This window comes from Oenanthe melanoleuca, chromosome 5 (genome assembly GCF_029582105.1).
Source record: "Oenanthe melanoleuca isolate GR-GAL-2019-014 chromosome 5, OMel1.0, whole genome shotgun sequence".
NCBI lineage: Eukaryota > Metazoa > Chordata > Aves > Passeriformes > Muscicapidae > Oenanthe > Oenanthe melanoleuca.
This window is the reverse complement of record NC_079339.1, coordinates 14,701,521-14,721,602: the sequence shown is the minus strand read 5'-3', so window position 1 is coordinate 14,721,602 and position 20,082 is coordinate 14,701,521. Positions and strand designations below refer to the sequence as shown.

Genomic DNA, 20,082 nt, shown 5'->3' with positions numbered 1-20,082 from the left:
AATCTCATCCACTAATACTTTAAACAGCTGGAAGTTCACTGTTTTAAAGTTCAGGGTCCTGACTTTGCTCTTTGCCACACCCATGTTTCTTGAGATCACAACCCAGCCAGGGCATGCTCACTACAGCCCAGGCTGCCTCCAATCTTAACCCCTGTAATGAGTTCATTTCCATTGGTGAGCACCAGGTCCACTAATGCATCTTCCCTCGCTGGTGTGTGCAACACTTGGATCTGAAATTTACCCTTGATGTACTCCAGGAGTCCCCTGGATTGCTAACAGCAAGCTGCATTGCTTTTCCAGCAGATACCTGGATGGTTGAAATCCCCCAGCAGGATGAGAGCTCATGAGCGTGATGCTTCCTGTAGCTGAGACACCTGGAATCATTGTAGCTGGTCAGACACCGGTAGCAGATCCCACCCATGAGGTGTCCTTTGTTGGTGTGCTCCTTGTTTTTTACCCACAAGCTCAACCTGTTTGTAGCTGTTTTTCAGAGACAGCCCTTCACAAACCCATTCCTTAACAGAGAGTGCAACACCTGCTCCTTCTCATTCTATCTCCTCTGGAAAGATTGCAGCCCTCCACTGCAGTGTTCCAGCTGTGTGACTCATTCCAACAAGTTGCCATGATAATTTGGTCACAGTTCGCTAACTGAAAGATGGTTTCCAACTCCTCTTGCTGCATGCACTGGGGCAGACTTGTGTCAGACCAGATCCCTCCAAGACATCTGGCACGGTGTGACTAAAGAACTTCAGACCCACTTGTTGCACTAATTTCCCATGAATAAATGAAGATGCAGTGATAATAGTAACAATGAGAAGCCAGAATTTTCGAGGTATTTTACACCTCAAAAGTACTGTGCAAACAAGGATTAAAATGCATGCATAAACACCACCTTCTACACTTGACAGACCATTGTTTGCTGAAGCCACAGCACCTGCTGAGACATGATCTTTTATTGGATGAGATACTTCAGCTATCAAAGCAGGAAACTATTGAAATCCTTGTGGGAGGCAATGCTCATGTGTCAGGCTGCACAAACACTGCTGGGATTCTAAAGCTGCCACCTTGGAGAAAGTGATAAATCCCAGTGGGGTGTCAGGCAAGGAGTGATGCCAAGGCCAGGGACCCCCAGACCCTCTCCCACAAGGGGCTGGGAGAACCAGGGCACCCAGAAAAACTGGGGTTACCAAGCAGGGGAGGAACCATGCAGGGTGCACAGTACCCCCAAAATACCCAGCCTCATTTAAGAGGGCAGAGGAACCCCACAGTAAATTCTGGAAGTAATTAAAAGAAAGAGTGGAAAGTAAATTTTTTTAATTGCACATCCCAGAGTCTAAGGGACTCTTCAGACAAAAGTGTTTCTCTCACTTTTAGACAGTTTTAAAAGTAGCCCTCTGTGGCTACTTTTATGAGCCAAAAATTAAAACTAGGATGAATTTAAAGAGAAGGCTCAGAAGCAACTAGCACTGTGAAGGGTCTGAGGTCTCCACTGAGATGAGGGGACAGATGCAGAGCTGCTGTCTGAGAAGGAAACCCTGAGGCCACCCTAGATGTGAAAACAGAAGGGATTTTTCAGGGCACATATGACAAGGAGGTGCTAGGAAAAAGATTTTATGGTCTCTGCAGCCCTATGTTTCCCTTGGTTCACAATTTCACCATTTTCATTGCCTCAAAGAGGGGAGAATTTTTGAATGGGTATATGCATAGGCAGCAACCCCTTCTCTGTAATGAGCCACTAAATATCACAGCAACCTGGTGGCTCCTCACAAACAGTTTCAGACTGTGGTCTGCCCTTGGCAGCCTTGAGATTCACTGGCTCCAGGCAAGGCATGACAATCCAGAGCAGGGAACCCTCACAGCATCATTTGTGAACAATGGCACATCTACCTCTATCATCCATCTCAGCCACAGAAAAACAATGGCAAATCAAAAATTTCTTCCCAGAAGGAAGCTACTGTAACTGCTTCCAAGGTGTCCTACCTCTTCCTTACACTAGTTCAGGATGAAAGCCATAACAAAACTAATTTCTGCAAACTGTGTTTGCCCTCTTGCCAGCTCATATTCTCAGCTGGGCTTGGCTCAGGGGTGACCTGTCTGAGGTCAGTGTAGACAGGATCAGTCTTAACACTTCTTGAGCTCAAAGAGACTTGCTTGAAAGTAATTTTCCATGTGCCTGGTAATCACGTTCTCACTGTTTCTTTGTTTATGCTCCATTTCTGCCAAGTAACAGTGCCCTTCCTGTAAATGGAAAAGTATGTCTGGGTCCCCAGGCTTATACCACCAGGTGCTTTTCTCTATAAGTTTGGCTAAATTGGTTGCTTTCTTAAGAAGTAGGCAAAACACTTTCATCTTCAAAAAGGAAGACAACATGACCACTATTAAATACTGCTAGAGAAAGGCCAAGCAGCACATGCAGCTTTGTATTACTAGATTAACAATGCAAAACCAGACCTTAGAACAGGCTGCCCCACTTAAAATACTTCCAAATTCTGATGCTTGCAACAAATCGATGACCTGATCAATTCACAACTAGAAAACAACTGAGCTGGCACATGACTTATGCAAGTAGGTTCAATGCCCACACAGCACCTCATGGTGCAGTAGCAAAGCTGCTTCCAGAGACATTATGACTTTGGAAAAGCTTGTTGAACTGTCTGAGGAAATCTCAGCATGCTCCTGCCTCAAAGTCTACACCAGCCCTTTTCCTCTGGGCATTTCTTACTGGTCAAAGACAATGCCCAAATAACACAAAACACAGCTTCTTCCTAGAGCTGAAGCAGCAAAGGCATCTCCCTCTGTGTCTTCTGATTTCCTGCAAGAAAGGCACACCTCCTTCCTTGGAATCTCTCTGAATCATGGAGCAGCAGGCAGCACTTAACCCCCTCCTGGCCAGACAGCAGGACACAGGCATTGCTGAGGAAAGCTCCCTACAACCCTGCTCAGCCCTCCAGCCCCAGGAGCCTTTGGCCATCCCAGTGTGGGGATATTGTGAGGACTTCAGTGCTTCTGGCAAGGAGGGCTTAGTACAGCTGAGGTTCCCAGGCTTTTCCCTGATTGTGCAATCTTCACAGTGTATTTCTAGCTTTAGAAGAAAACAACTAAACAAAGCAAATAAATGAGGAAATAACTTATTTTTCTTTCTCCTTTTAGATCTGGAATCCTCTTGAAATGTCATTAACTTGAAAGAGATTTGAGCTTTGCATTTTTTGTGACTGCAGAGCAACAGAAAAAAACCATGCCAGGCTGTACAGTGCTGCTTTCTGCTTTTCCATCAAGCAAAATGAGGAGGAGATGAAGAAGGAATTGCTTTCTGATGTATGCCTGGCCATGCTTTCTTATCACTTCCAGACTTCCCATTAACTACTCATTGCCAATTCTGCATATTTTGGAACGATACAGGCAAGCCCTTCATTTAGAGTAAGCAGTAGATGAAATCATTTTATATCCAGAATTTTGATAAAGAAAAACCTTTAGGTTCTAAATTGCTATAAGACTGTTCTCAGTCTTGCAATACCCTTTTCACTACACCTTCTCATGTTATTTCCAAACTAAACCTATTTTTAAGCAAATAGAATTAATTAATCTGTTTTCTTAAACTGCTTCCCAGATGCTCTGTGAACAGGGCCAAGTCTTTACCAGCTCCCTACACAGCCATTAGAAGAAAAAAAAAAAAAAAAAAGTGTAGAAACTAACATTTCTATTTTTCAGAAAAGCCATGCTTTATTTCCATGGTTTTCCATTGGCTTTACCAAAATAGCAGCCAAACAAATTTCCTGCCTTTTCCTTAGTTCCACTCATTTCAAGCCTCTACTATATTTAAAATGGCTGCTACAGTTTTTATTTGACATTCAGATATATCAAGGCAGCATTTAGGTATAAAACAGAGGTCACTGAACACAAATAGAGTTATGCCAATCCTACCCGCTAAAAAGAATCTTTTGCCTAAATCAGTCTTTTCTGTCTGCAAACTAACAGGGCCATAGGAAGAGGGTTACTGATCATACTGAGGCATTCCTGGTGTTTTATGCAAAGCACAGCTTTGATGGGATGCTGCTTTCCCCCAGCAGTGCTGCCACTGACACCAACCCAGCTCATGCAAAGAAAGTAACTTTTCTAAATCACAGCATTTTCATTCCTGAAGAATAATAGATTCAGCACCAATCCCATGTCCTGGTCTGAAAATGGGACTGCAGGCTTTTTTGTGCTGGCAGTCCCCTGAAGGAATACAAATTCAGAACTTGGCCATTTTACAGCATTAACATCTATTAACACAGACCTTCCCTGCTACTATCACCATCAACAAATGTGATGTTGTGTCTCTACAGAGCTGATTTTCAAAAAAGCTGTATCTTCCTGCCTTCACAGGGGCTCCACTATACCTGACCAGTAAAATACTGGAGTAACAAGGTAAAAAATTGAAAAAAATGCAAGGCATTACAGGATCAGATTAAAGAAATACCATTTTGGACATTTACACAGACATACTTGAAGACACCTTTTTTTCTTTTTTTTTTAAAAAAAAGGGGGTGGGGAGTGAATTACAGCCAGTTTGCCTTGCAGTTCAAAGAACCCAGGATCCCAGGTTACAGAGAGATTTGTAAGAAAAGCCAGGCATATATAAAAGCTGTCAGAAACTAATAAAGAAGCCTCAAATGGCAGGAAGAGGGGGCAACCAACAGCAGCAAGAATATGTTCAGCACCCATCCCTCTAGCAGATTGTTCTTCTCAGTATGTTTCTGGCTAACAGGCTAATCTTGGGAATACTTTTGTTACATTCCCTGTGCCTGTTTCTGGGAACACAGCTATGAGAAATAAGCCTGCTGAAAGTATGAGTAGGTCTGGGCTTTGAGCCCTAGTTAAGAGAAAATGTAAACCTTTCTCCAAATCTATGATTAGTTCCTGTGATTCAGGAAGAAGCAAGAAGATACTAATATGTGTTTGTAAATCTTGCCACATCTGCTTCCAAACTTTCCATTAACTGCTTGGTGAGTATCCAGTAACAGGAGGTTTTCCAGGGCAGGACACTGAGGAAATACTGCTGCCTGAAATGTGCACTATTGTAATGATATTCCCAAATGACACTGTAAGGTGGTGACAGGATTTGTGCTTGCCTGAATCACTGCCATGCTGCCAATAAATGTCAGGGCTTTGGGTTTGGGCTATTGTTCTTTTTCTCAGTTTAATAAACAAAAGCTGCAAAGAGAAGTCTTTTTCTTTAAGGCAGACTGCAGAGGAGAAGAACAGGAGAGAGTTTGTCTTGTTGCTGCCAGAAGGACAGACAAGGAGGATTAGCAGCCTCAAGAGCTGCTCAGTGGAGAACTGGAGGAAAAAGGCCATGGCTGAGTGAGTTCAGCAAGCCATGGGCAAACAGGTCAGTGCACCAGGCAAACTGGGGGCTCTCTGCTGGAAATCAGGACAAAGGCTGCTGGGACCAGTCTTGGAGCCCACTTCAGTGAAGGGAGGACAAGGATGCTTCTCACCCACCCAAGTGTCCTCTGCTTCCAGCAGCTACAGAGCACAAGAGACTGAAAAATTCCATATGGAGAAACATGTGCTGGCTGCTACAGGGCAAAGTAAACTTTCTAAACAGACTGAGCCATCACGATGTCATCATGATTTCCATTATGTACAATCCTGAATTGTTTGTTGTGACTTTAGTTACTAAAACTGGTAGGGAAAAAAAATCACCCCCTGGTTTCATACACACGGTGAGAAAAAGCCAGCATAAGGGATGGTGAGGAAGTTGTTCTTCCTCGTGGCCCACCATGCAGGAGAAGAACTCTGACCGACTTCTGCAGTTAAAAAGGGAAAATGAAAAATTGTTGTTCGGTAAATCATGAACTTGACTTCTCAGAAGTGGCAGCCTGCTTCCATGAACCAGCACATCACCCCACCTTTGGAAGGATTTTTTTCCAAATCAAATCACTCATTTGTAAAAATTGTAACTGCAACCACAGCTATGGTCCAGTTCCAGACACACACATTTTCAAACCTACACTTAGTGCTTGGTGCCAACATGTTTTCTCCTAAGTACTTCTTTATATTAGCACATGGAAGACAAACTCTGATAAGAAACACAGCCACTGAGAACGAAGTGGCACAAAAAAAGGCTCTTCTTGGTAAGAGTTAGAAAAATTACAGCAAAAGGCAAATTTATCCAAACCTTTGGAACCCAGATTTCAAAATATTTAGAAGTTTGGGCTTTTGTGTCAGAGAATTTGGCAATCTGAAGAAATTTTGATGCCTCCTTACATGACTTTGATACTACTTTATACAGTAAGACCCACATACTTCAAACTATGCCAGTAACTTGTCCAGTGATCAATTTTTTCTGCAGTCTGTGCTGGTAAGTCGAATGTATGGGGAAATTACATTAAACTGCTCATTAGGCTTAATTTACATTAACTGCAACTACTTAAAGATGAGTTTATTGTTTGGAGCTACATAAACCAGGAAGGAAGGAAGACCCATAAACAGTAAATTACCTTATTTCTTCCAACACTCTTATTTTCATTATGGCCTTCTACACAGACAAACATTGCGTCCTGTAGCTTAAAATTAAGGTAGAACCATGGGACTGGATATAAGGTGACTGATGTGTCAGCTTCCTTTGAATCCAGCTATGAGCAACCAGAGTCAGAAACAGCCTGTTCTGCTCCCTCTTCATGAGCTCTTTGGCTCTAATGCTTTCAGCTGTACAAGGTTCTGCTTTTACAACAGCTTCCAAAAAGATAAAGATATTATGGGAATGGTAAGAGAGCCAGTAATGGAGCCAGACGCAGTAAAAAGCACCAGAGAGTCAAAAATCTCAGTAAAAGTCACTTTAAATACCATTATCTCTGCTGGCAAAGAACCTGCCAGACACGTGGAGCCAGACCCATAGCTGGTGAACTGACTTTGGTGCAAGTGAGGCTATTTACATGATGTCCCTTTATGTTTAGCAGAGAGCAGGCTCTGTTTGAGAGGACAACCACGAGGCTCTGGGCTGCCTTTGAGGCACTAACACACTATTTCATGCCACAGATAGCTGGGTATCATGTGTTGCATTGGCTTCTGGTTTAAACTGTGCTGCCATGGTTAAGCACAGCAGCTGCACAGCAAGGAGGGAATGACTCGTAATCCAGCAGAACAGCCAGTGCCTGCACTCCACCCAGGAGGTGCTGGACATGCTGCAGGCATAGGAGGACATGTAGCAGCTAACTCTGATAAAAACAGTCAGACTTGAGTCCTGGGATCTAGAAAATAGCTTTTGCCTTGAAGGGGTGGACACCTAAAGGAAGGACTTCTGGCCCCAAGCCTGCTTTCCATATCAGAATAAATCCATATCAGAATATCAGAATAAATCCAAAGCAAGCAAGAAGGGTTGGAAGCAGCATTTCTGACAGATCATGCCATTTTTAAAATGGTCACGTAACATGGCTGCCAAAGGATTTTTTCTCTGAAGCCACGCCTGTTTTAGTCTCTTTTGCCAAGAAAATCCATTGCTGCAGCTGTGTCATCAGTGACTCAGAGATTCCCTGATGCTGAGTCTCCAGACTTGTCCCTTTGGTGGTCCAGTGACAGCACTGGGCAAGAAGAGATCAGCACAAGAGGACAGGGAACCAAGACTAACATGCCAGAGCCAGGTTTGCTTCTAGAATATTTTTGCTTGTATTTAACAGAGTGAATACATCAGTAATGGAAAAACAGATAAAAACAGACTTTCAGCTGTGATCCCATACCTGGAACATGGCAGTAGAGGAACAGGCACACAAATGTCCTTTCCCTGCAGCTCCCTGCACTGAGCAGCAGGCGACCACAACAAGCAGAACACAAGACCGCAAGCCTGCTACTTCTGATCTGGTATTTTACACCTTTTCCAGCAAGACTGAGGTGACAGACTGCCACTATTCAGTTTAGGAGAGACAAGCAAAGTGCTTCCCAGTGGGCATAGGCGGGTAACTGACGACCTGCTGGTGAAAAAAAAATAAATAAAACAAGCCAAGTGTACATTTAATCCCTTGAAATTTGGCTTCAAATATTGAGTTCAAAGTTCACAGGTCAACCCCAGGATTTCCAGGATCTCCCTCCTAAGCACTGTGGCTAACAGCTGACACTGGCAGAGTATAACAATGTGGGTGAAACTGGATAAAAAAGAAGGCAGAGATTGTTTTGTGCTTAGATCTCTGCACGGTCCTATCCACCACACCCTGATGGTTCAGTGCCAGAAGGGCCCAAGAGCATTAAATACCCACAGCTGCACACACAGTACACACACACATATCTGCACACACACGTGTGCAATACAACACTCACCCTCACAGAAAGGCAGCAAAAATCTATCTGCAATATAACACTGCAGTGATGATATCTTGACTGATTGCTATTTCAAGACACTGTCACTGGAAGAGATTTATATCTCTATCACTGTGCCCGCCCATGCAATTAGTCTATCTTTGTGCCAAATTGTATTAATGGACAATGAGTGGAAAATTTCTATTTAAAAAAACATTCATAGGGAAAAAGAAATATCTATTTTGATACATTACCTTTAACAAAAGTGAAAGTTCAAGACTGAGAAGGCTTAGTGCTTTCAAAAAAGCACTGGAAAATTCCAATTACTGCCTTGCAACTCTTACATATCACATTATTTTTTGCTGATAAACAAAACAGATCACTGCAATTTAATCAGCAAGATAATAGTGCAGATGAGCTTATGGTGTGTGGAGAGACATAATTAAGCTTGTGAACCCTAACTCTAAACCTAACCCTGACTAAGTCTAACTCAACCCTTAATCCTAACCCCTAGCCCTAACTATTAACTTTAAACTACACTTAAACCTTGCCAATGAACACCTCTCAGAGCAGCCAGGACCAGGAAACAACACCCACATGGGGGAAAAAAATCCCCCAGCTGTTTGGGTTTTTTTAATTCTAAGTTGAAAAAAAAAAATTAATGATTGTACATCAAAGACAACCTGCACACATTCAGTCCCTAACACTCATTCAACATTCACTCAATTCCACCCCTCACTTGGAACACTTAGTTGAAGAATACCACTCCCTTTTACCTGTCCAGGTCTTAAGCTCTTTGCAAGGATTTCCACTATGAGAAAAGAGCTCCTGTCTTCTTCCTTGAACTCATTTCAGAGTCCTTACATGACATCCACACAGAGCTTAGGCTTCAGAAAAACATGTCTCTTTGGCATCTCACTAACTCTGTGTACTGAACTGACTTTTACCAAAGCAGAAAAAAATTTGACAGCAACTTTCCTTGATCAGACCACTCAGCTCTCTCTCAAACACTGCAGGACTTAACAAGCCCAGGCATCTTCATCAAAGCAAATAAAACAGTAATTATAAATGGAGTTTTTTTCCAAAGAGAGACAGATTGGCAGGTAGCATTTATCTCTTTACCAAATGCAAGGTAGGTATAGCATTTCAACAGAAGCAGAAAAACATGCCATGATGAATATACCAGTGTCTCCACAAAGCAACAGGGTTTAGATCCTGCCTTGGTGAAAGTTGGAATCACACTGCATTGTCAAATCTACCCAGTTTCCTCTCCCAGGGCATCCTGAGTTTGGAGCAGAGCTGCTCCTAAATTGCCACAACTGCCCCACTAAAATCACAATTCATTTCAGCAGGGAATCATTTTTAGAAATTTTCCCTGAGTAAATGAGGTGATCCCATTGGAAACATTCTAGAGCAAGAGAAAACTGATCGGTTTTTTTTTTTTTTTTTCAATAGAGACCAGTCTCTGACAATCTCCCACACAGTGAATAACACTGTACTGCACAAATAGCCTGGCTGATCCCCACGGGTGGTTATCATGAGTAAGGCACTACTCACAGTGACCAAAGGTGATAAAAACATCTGCTCCTTCCTGGTTACCACAAAGAGGTGGCCTTCTACTATGGCATGCATGAGACTAATGGCATGTAGGGAACTGACTCATGGATTAGGTGTGTCCTATCTTTAAAAATAATGTTACATCAAAGATAATGAAAAAGTGAATTTCTTGTGTACAACATGGATTCAATGTCTTTAGCTAAGCAAGGAACAGAATTCCTGCGTCCTCTCCTTTACAGAATTTAAATGACACAAACACACACAAACAGGTTGAACAATGACAGACTGTCATATTTGTGGTGAATATAGCAAGTCAGTTACAAACATCTGAGATGGGCACTGGTAATGCCCATCCTAGTGATAACCTATCCTGGAGCTGATACTTCTGCTGTCCTCACATCAAAACAACAGCCTAGGTCCTGCCCTAAACAGCCACTTACCCATTCCCCAACATTCCCTAAAATTGTCTGAAAGAAGAACAAGCCCACAAAAGCTTTTGGGGGACACTGAGGTGTGCAACACCATCACTGCAGAAAAGCAACATTTTTGCACATATTGTCCTAAATACGTTTATTACGAACCCATTACTGTGCAATACAAAAGTAAGGAATTGAATTAAATTGACTCCTGCAACACTCCCCAGATTTCTCACCAGCATGATAGTACTGATGTTTCCAGAAACTGCATGGAATAGAAAAATGAAAACAAATATTTTCCATTAACTTTCTAATACAAGGAAAAAAATCTCCCCCACTTCTGCTTCTTTCACATGTCCATTCTGAGCACTTCAGCTTTGCTCCAGAACTTTTTAAAGTGTAATGACATTTGGGAAGCTCTCCACCAGTCACCACTGATGCTGAATATTCCCATGACCATGAAGCACCCTGCAACAAAGATCTGGTGGTCTTATGGATATAACGTGGGATTGGAAGCTAAAAATAAAACCCCAAACCATCTGCATTTTTCTTTTCTAGTCCATGTTTAACTGTACAAATATGTAGGGAAGGGACTTTCACTCTTCCTGTTGGGCAATGCACAAACACATTGGGTTTCTGATCTCACCCAGGAAAGTGCAAAACCCTTAAACTGGAAAAAGAGTGGGAACTATTTGCAGGTGGAATAGAGAGACTCAGGATGCACCTAATACCTGGAGGAATTAGTATTACAACTGATGGAAAACAAGCAGCAGCCCAAATCCTGCCCCAATTTTCTTCTCTGGCTCTCTGCTCTGCAAATCCCTGACATTCAGCTCCAGCAGCAAGGGAGCTGAGGAGTAAGAAGACTATTATTCTGGCCTCCAAGAGACCACAATATCAACAAAAACAACACCCAGACTTTCCAAGCAGACATCTGCTAGAAACCCAGTTATACACCAGAACACAGGAGTCTGTTTTTTATTTTAGGTAACAGCAAATTCAACTCCAGAGTAACTACAGCAGCTTTCTGTTTGCCACAAGTCATGCCCCACCTACAGCAGATCCCAGGGATCTCTACATCCAGCAGGCAGGTGTTCTAGCAGTGCTCTCCTCTTTCAGGAGGATCCTTGTTGCTGGTATTTACATTGCCCAACTTCTCATAACAAGTTGTGTCTCCTAAATCAGGAAATTAGACTCTGTTTTCAGTTGAAGGGGAGAGGCTCCTGCCAAGAGTGACTCAAAGCAGCAGCCTCTCTCAGCAGAGGCCTGGTATTCCTATGCTTTTAGGGCAGACATTGAAGTCAGACAGCTCCAAGTAGCAATCCAAATACCCACTGAAGGTCCTTTCCATTCCACTCACAAATATCCTTTTTCAGGAAGTAATCAGTACTTCTGGCTACACAATCTTGGTTCCTGAACAGCTATTCAAATTACTCTTGTACCTTTTTTCTACCACTGAGCTACCTTATAGGGATGCACTGGGCCAAGGCTGCATTACTCTCCCCCCCAAGTCTGGCTGCAGCTGCATGTGGAAGCCTCAAGTGCAAATGATAACATCGAGAGGAAAAGGGAGAATTCCAAGTTTGAGGTTTTCAAGATTTGCAATTCATGACCTGAACCAGAATTTGGAGTAGCAGGCAACACTGTAACATTCAGGAAATGGCAACGCAAGGACTCTTGATACATTCCTCGCAGCATAGTTAACTACAGCTACGGTGTCTTTTTGATAAGGGACTGCAAAAAAAAGCAAATTACCACTTAAGGCCACATTCAACATGGAGCAGTGAGAGCCATAACAAAATTATGTGAAATGGTTATTAACTCATAAATATATTATCCTTCCATCCCAGGCTGAAAGAGACCTCAAACAGTTCTGTACTGTGTTTCTTCCCTATGCCTTTGCCTGAAGCAAGTCTGAGTGCATTCAGGTCATGAACTGGCACGTATTTTTCTGGCATGCTCCTAACTTCCAGTGAAGAAAACATCACAGCTTTTCCTCTGCAGCTTCTTCTAACAATCCATCATCTTTACAGTACATGGGTTCCCCTAGTGCTTGATCTGACTAATTCATTTACACTAAGATTGAGAATACTATAGGCACTGGTAGACACACTTATTATCATCACTGCAGTGGCTTGTAATTAAACTTACTCAACACTTCCCAATAGAGGATTTATACTCAATTGAATCTAGACTATTTGTGTTGAGATTCAGCATCTCAGTCAACTGCCTCAGGGCTGGTTTGAAGAACATTTCAACCAGAGATAATCAGTGATTTCTATGAATGAATGGAGATACAATGTAAATTGCATGCTAGCCAGAGACCTTCCCTTGGAAAAACTCGGTATTCAAACATTCCCCTGAGACCTCCACACATACATACACCCTTGGAAATTACAAATGTATCCTAGCACCACTTCCATGGAAAAGTACTGAAATTTGGCCAAGCTGTGTGTTTTCATTCCAGCTTTTCATGCAGCCACTTCACAGGTGGAGGAAGGTAAAATCCATGGCACTGAACCCAGCTCCCATGGCAGCAGATCCTCACGAGGCACAAACAGCTCAGAAACACACACAGGTTGGAGCAGGGACATATATTCCTCACTGAGCCTTTCCAGCTGCCAGCCATGGCCCTGGTCTAGGCACACTGAGAACTGACGACTGAGTGAGAAATAGGGGAGGATGCAACCAGAAGGAAGTCTCCAAGAACACAGTCTAGGACCTGATACTTTTCACTCTGAGCAAATCCCTTTGTATTTCAGAGGAATACAGCTGTTTCCTAGTACCTGACTCACCATCTGCCCTTCCACCTCTCCTGTGATGCCTCCAGTTCAAGGACAAGGTACAGTGTCAAGACAAGGCAGTGAAAAAGCCAATGTCCCTACTTTGAGTATGGGAATCTACCTGCAAATAAATGGGGGACTGAGTCCAGAGTGTTGTCTTTTCATGGCTATAAAGTTTTTAAAATTAATAGATGATCAACCTGAAGGCACAGCACTCCAATCTGAAGTTATAAACTCGGTCTCACAGATGCCAGGTACCATCTTAAACTCTAATTACCTTTTCCCATTGCTTTCCATCACAATGTATAGAATGGACTCTCACTGGCACAGTGCCTTCAGGGTCATTCCACAAGCAGCAGTGAGCAATTCACAGCTGGAGCATGGGATAGGCATGAATCACATCAGCATTTTTCAAAGGGATCACTTAGGAAGAAGTTCTCAGTTTGCAGTCACCCAGTGAAAGGGAAACAAACAAAACCTTAAATGGGCTAGCAGCAGCTTTGGGGACAGATAAAAAGATTTAGGAAAAACCCATCTCTGATCTCTCATGGTGTAATTAACCATAATGCAACAACATACAAGTAAAGAGATGAAGATAAGCAAGGGCAGAATCTCTACAGAAACTCAGTATCTGGAGATACCATAATCTGTCTTGCCTTTATGAAATGATGTATGAGTTTGCACCTTAGGGGGGTTCTAGCAAGGATTCAGCATTTCAAGAGAGAAGAAAGCAATGATTTGATTAAATTTGGTTTAATCTCCAACTATTTTCTTCATTCCTGGTTTTATACTGATGAGTAATTTCATTTTTATGATCATGCCTCCTAGTTTCATCTACATCTATATCTGAATCTAACACATTATTTATATATACAGATCTCTGCATGTATTAAACTCTCCTTTTTCACTTCACTCTTGCCAGAATAGTGTTAAATAACAGCAAAGAATCTTATTCAGACTGTGTCCAAAACAAAGGAGGGAGTTCCCTCAGTCTGTCTTTCAAACCAAAACTACCCCAAGTTTAAAAAATGAAAAGCCTCTAGTGCTTTCCTGCCTAACAGGCCTCTTTACACTGGTGAAATTATTCAGTTGTGCAAATGTTTGCAAAAGAGGGGCCTGTCACCATAACCTTCCCATATACATCTGATGAGCCAATGAGTGTGTCTATCTAACACCTCTCCCATACACATAACAGCACACCCAGGGGCATTTCAGTGTTTGAGGGCTGAAATAAGCACAGCTGTGTTTGGATTATGGCATTTTCCTGGAGAAACTGGCTTGGACAGGTGAACTCTTCAGTGTGTAAAAAACTGGCTAGGCATCTGGGCTCAATGAGTGTTGGTGAATAGAGTGAAATCCAGCTGGCAGCCAGTCCAAAGGGATGTTCTGAAGGGCTCAGTACTGGGGCCAGTCCTGTTTAGTACCTTTATCAACTATCTAGACAAGAGGATCAAGGGCTCTCTCAGTCAGGCAAGTGTAGGAGATTCAACAAGGCTCAGTGCTGGGTCCTGTCCTTGGGCCACAACAGCCCCAGACACGGCCACAGGCTGGGCCAGAGGGGCTGAGAAGCTGCCCAGTGGAAAAGGACCTGGGGGTGCTGGTGACAGCAGCTGGGCATGAGCCAGCAGTGCCCAGCTGGCCAAGGGCATCCTGGCCTGGATCAGCAATGGTGTGGCCAGCAGGAGCAGGGCAGAATTATCCCTTTGTACTGGTGAGGCCACATTGCAAGCACTGTGTTTAGTTCTACATCCCTCCAGACAAGCAGGACATTGAGGGGCTGGAGTGTGTCCAGAGAAGGACAACAGAGATGAGGAAGGGTCTGGAGCACAAGTCCTGTGAGGAGCAGGTGGCAGAGCTGGAGTTGTTTGGCCTGGAGAAAAGGAGGCTCAGGAGGGTCCTTACCACTCTACAAGTACCTGAGAGGAGGCTGTAGCCAGGTGGGGGTTGGTCTCTTCTCTCAAGTAAAATGCTATAGGACAATGAAGCAACTGCCTCAAGTTGTACCTGGGGAGGTTTAGATTGGATATTAGGAAAAAATTTATTCTTAGAAATGGTTGTTAAGCACTGAAACATACTGTCCAGGGTAGTGGTTGAATCACCACCCCAGGAAGTATTTAAAAGTTGTGTAGATGTGGCACTTTGGGAGATGGTTGAGTGGTGGACTTGCAGTGCTGGGTTAATGGTCGCACTTGATGATTTGAAAGGTCTTTTCCAAACTAAAGGATTAAATTACTGTTATGTGCATGTTCCTGTTCAGACCATGCAGGATTCAAACCTCTGCCATCTGCAACTGTCTTGTCAATGTGCAGAGAGCAAAACGTGCTGCACTCCTGGGGATGTAGCTCTCTTAAAACCCACACCACTCAAACAGATTTCTACCAAGCAGTTCCAGGAACCTTATCCTTCTAAAGGCCATGTAAACTTTTACAGACAGGTGTTCTGTATTACTCTTTTACTTTATTCTAAACACAAATAGGGGGAAAGCATCATTTGGTCACTTCAAAAATCCCCAAATGGTCAACCACATTACTTATTTCATAATGTTTTCTTCAATACCAAAATTATTTGTGTGAGCAAGCATGTAAAAAGCAGGAAAAGGAGCTTTTTGGTTCTAATCACTGCAATGTCACTTTAATGGTACGGAACAACCTTCATTGAAATCTGTCATATCTTTGTAAGGAAATGGACTTGATAATGTGAAAGGTCTTATATTTTTCAACTCTTTTAGCATATGCTCCCTATTATAGTGCTGGCATTTTGAAAACAGCCAGATATTCAAGCTCTCAGTTTCACAAACAAGCATCTTGTCAGCTTGGAACTACACATAGAGAGGAAGCAAAAGCAAAACCACACTCTGCACCACTGCTATTTTAAGACACAAAAATCAGAAACCAACATTTCTTCATGAGGGAAAGTTCTCCATGTTCAGAAGACACCAGGACTGACCACAGAAACACCTCTTACAGTAAAGCACAGAGCTATTTTCTGCAATTTTAACACACTTAGGCAAACATGAATTGTACCTTTCATGTAGATAATGAAAGCTGGTCTTTAATAAGTGAGACAAAAAATATACAAAAATTATGCAAAGTAGCAATTTTTTTGTAAACAGCTGTTAGGTAGGTATTTATGCAAAAATATCCCAAGCTAGGAGGCATCCCTCAGATGCATCAGCAGCTCTGAACATAGACCAAAGAGAGAACTCTTGGCTGTGAAGGCTGGCATTTCAGAAAACAAGCTGACATTCCCTCAGCCTTGCCTCCCATCGAGTGACTAACCTAAACAAACAGTATCTGTGTGCTGTCAATGTGAAAAATCACTGCTGGTTTATGCACCATGGCTCACCCAGAATGGTAACATGAAATCAAAAGCCTAAACTTTTCCAATGTACTGCCTCAGACAGAAGTTCCTGGCAGTGATGGAAGACATTGAGAAGAAAAGAACAGCAATATTTTTCCCAATGATTGATGTATAGCAGAAATAGCCCTAAAAATCAAATGGTGATGTATATCTGAGGGCTGTAACTTACACACAACAATGCCAATCTAGGCAGGACCAGCCAAGAAAAACCTCCTTGGGCTCCTCTGGCTTTCAAACCACTTTTCTCAGGAAGCAGCACAAAGAACATCCAACCAAGCTCAGTGCAGAACACGAGGTGGCTGATCACATGAACCAGTTTCATAAATAGGTTCCACATAGGTATTGGGTAAGATACACATGATCCCGTGTCTTGTACCTTTTGGTACCTTGAGTTAGGCCTAAGGAGGTTGTTTCCAAGCAGAGGATGATATTAGATTGTCTTTGTGTTTCCAATGACCAAGAAAACCTCTGCTGGGACTGATGCAAGTAATGTTGTTTGCTAACAAAAACCCACTACCAAATTACCTGGAGCTGCCACACAGCTGGGAAAATTAGTGTGTAAGCTGACAAATGAGAAAAGTGAACACCAGACATCCACAGCAGTATGTGGTTTAAAACCCCCAATATACTTCAAATGTAAGTTCCAGTCCAGGATTTCTACATTTCCATCACAGACACTGTTATGAGGACAGGCTCTGGCTATGGAGCTCTCCAGGTGACTAACTGATTTTATGAACCAGTTATCTGCAGCAGTCTGACACAGCTCTTCAGATATATCTGGCTGCAAGATGTGATTGTTCCCTCCCTACTGTCACCCCCAAGTCTGGAGACTGTATTTTCTGCTTTCTGTCCTTTTAACCTTCTGCTGCCTGTGTTATATTAAGTCCAGACTATGACATGAAACTCCCTGTGGCAAGAGCTCTCACTGCATCTCTCAGGCACAGACTGTAATTTCTCTGCAGGACAGTCGCCAGTAAAAGTTATGACACCAATTACTGGGCAGTAATACTCACACAGCATTAAAAACCCTTGGCTTGTGAAAGTCTTAAAAGTGCCTGCTACAGCAAATGACTTGCTTTATGTATTTTCCCATTAGCAACACATGAAATGATTAAACAGACCCCTTTTGGTGCCCTGCTTGCTTTGAGGCTGCAAGCATTTTCTTTCCAGTGGATGATGTGGCTTTTTGATTTGGTTTGGATGAGGTGCCAAAAGAAGGCATCATTCATCCAGCATAACAGAATATTTGTTTCACATGTCTCATGCCAAAAGGAAAGCAACTTAATTTTGGTCGTGCATCAGGACCAACTCTCCACTTGCCAACGGCAATGAACTGACAGTACTCTGGGATTGCTTTTCTCTACATCTTCATCTTCTGCAAGAAAAAAGTCTAAAACTAGTAAGAGCACTCACCAGCAATTTCATGGAGTCTGTTGCCAAGGCATACAATGAGAAGACAGTCAAACCCAGTGATTTTTCCAGAAGTATTAAAATTATGTTTGACAATTTTCAGCAGCCTGAAATTGTTTGCATCTAATAAGCGACTGTGCATCCCCTTAGCTCCAAGTGCTACCAACTCTAACTTATCTTCCTGTCCCTTCTAGCATGCAGCTCTTCCAAAAAACATTCAAATATGAACTATCCTAATTGACATATACTGCATCCTTTCCCTTTTTTCATATATAAACACACAGATACATGGTCATATATGTATCTGGATACACAAATAGAAGAAGACATGAAGATAGGTACCAGCACTTCCTCAAGTTCAGGAGGGTGCACTGACCCACAACAGCTGTTTGTTTCCAATGCAGCTGTGAGTACATGCCCTCAGGACTTGTGACTACCAGCTTTAGTGAGCCAGACCTCCAGCTCACATCATTTGGCATAGCCCACAATGCCTGGCTCCTGCAGGACTGCCCTCCATCAACACCAGCTGAGCAGTTTTAAGCAACTTACAGAAGCTTACAGAGATAAATGTCAAATATTTTTCAGCTGCAGTTTGGTCTGTTTCTTATGTCTCCCGCTCAGTTCCTCATTCCACAGGAATTAGGCTGAATTCAAGTATCCATGGAGCTGAGCTGTCTACACACATTCCAAGAGGTGGCTTACATTCCAGATGAGCAGAACTGACAAAGAAAAACCTGATTTGCTGAGTACTTGCACTAATTTTCTGACAGGTTTTGTCCATTAAAACCAGGAACAGTGAGCAAAGTAAACGTATTTGAAGAGCTGCTTTCGCAACAGCCCCATCAATTAAATTGATGCAAATTATTTTTGTCCTTGTCCTGCAGAGACTGATGGATAGCCTCAACACAGGACACCTGCTCCTCAAAAGGAGCACAAATATACACGAGCACTGCTCAGCAAGGATGCTCAAAGTAGCAGGACTCTCAAATTTGCAACAAAATGTCAAGCACATCATCTTCATGCATTCGTCAGAAGCCAAAGTAATGCTGCAAGTACCAAGAGGCAGCTGCCTATTAGGCTGCAACCAGAAATACTTTCTGCTAAAGCTCGAAATGTACTGTTTATATTTATCTTTGGCTGAAATTCATCTTCTCTCCCAAAGCTCACACTGTATTTCAATGTACACAGAAGATGTTTGTCTCAGCTAAGATCACATCCACATAAATTTTGAGACAAGTTATTTACATAAAAAGGCCTTTTAGTATTCTCCTGCTAACAACTATTTGGAAAGATCAAAAAGACTTTGGTAGTCAAATTTAAATTAATATTTCCTAAAAGTGGCTCAATGTCAGAGAGCTGCACATCTTTGGAGGTCTCCTCCTCTTTGTGAAAGTGATTAAAGATTTAATATCTCTGCTTCTGCCAGCTGTAGTTCATCTAATGCAGACCACTGGGACTAGTTTAAACATATTTGAGTTTGTTTTTTTAATTAATATGTTATTTATAAAACTGTACTTAGCATTACATCAGCACTTCAATGCTAAGGACTCATTTTCTGGAATCTGGAACATGTTTTTTACCTGGTGCAAATAACATTCTTCCCTGCCTGAAACTTAGCAAAGAGATTTCTAGCAACAAAAATACAGTTTGTGTTCTGCTTGCTTTTGCTCAGAAGAGAGGAGAAACTAATTTTTTCCTTCTGATTTGCTCAGTTCTTTTTCACATATTTATTTTTGTTCCACAACAAGAACATGTTTTGACAGGAGAACTTTGTCTTCTGTTTTCTTTGTGCACCACAGTAGGGACCAAATTCAACAAGCAATTTACATTCCTTATTTACCACTGGTTTCATTAGAATAGGTCTGTGTTTTATTGGCTTTCCCACTTATTCCACCAAGAATTAAGAACTGAAATGGTCTCTTGGATCTGGCCTGAACTATGTGCTCCATTACCCCTTCTTAAATCACAGCCAGAAAATTCTCCCAGATCTTAATTGTTCTCCTCTCCTATTCCCAGTTAGCAAATTTAACTCTGAACTCAACATGATTGTCTTTGTGAAGAGAAGGAGAGATCGATCTACATTAACCATGTTTTACAAGCACATTTGGAGATTCTTCTCCTGGGATCTGCCAGTGTAAGACAAAGAGTTAATTTGAAACACATTATCTCATTATTCATGGCAGAAGAATGGGAGCTACTGGCAAGATGCCAAGTCACTACCTATTTCGTGTCTGGATTGACAAACAGGCAGCTGCTTTAACCTTAGGCTGGTCTTTCCATTG

At 42.3% G+C, this 20,082-nt stretch overlaps 1 protein-coding gene across 7 annotated transcripts in view; it reads right to left on the bottom strand.

Annotated features, from left to right (window-relative positions):
• OSBPL5 (oxysterol binding protein like 5) overlaps nucleotides 1-20,082 on the bottom strand; it is a 178,722-nt gene that overhangs the window by 79,503 nt on the left and 79,137 nt on the right. Inside the window, exon 1 of one of the 7 annotated variants that reach the window (XM_056493719.1) lies at nucleotides 2,830-2,850. The exons of the other annotated variants lie outside the window; for them this stretch is intronic. The gene's annotated coding sequence lies outside the window, so the exon portion shown is untranslated. Of the gene's footprint in view, nucleotides 1-2,829; nucleotides 2,851-20,082 lie in introns of those variants that run through there. 7 annotated transcript variants of the gene reach the window in all.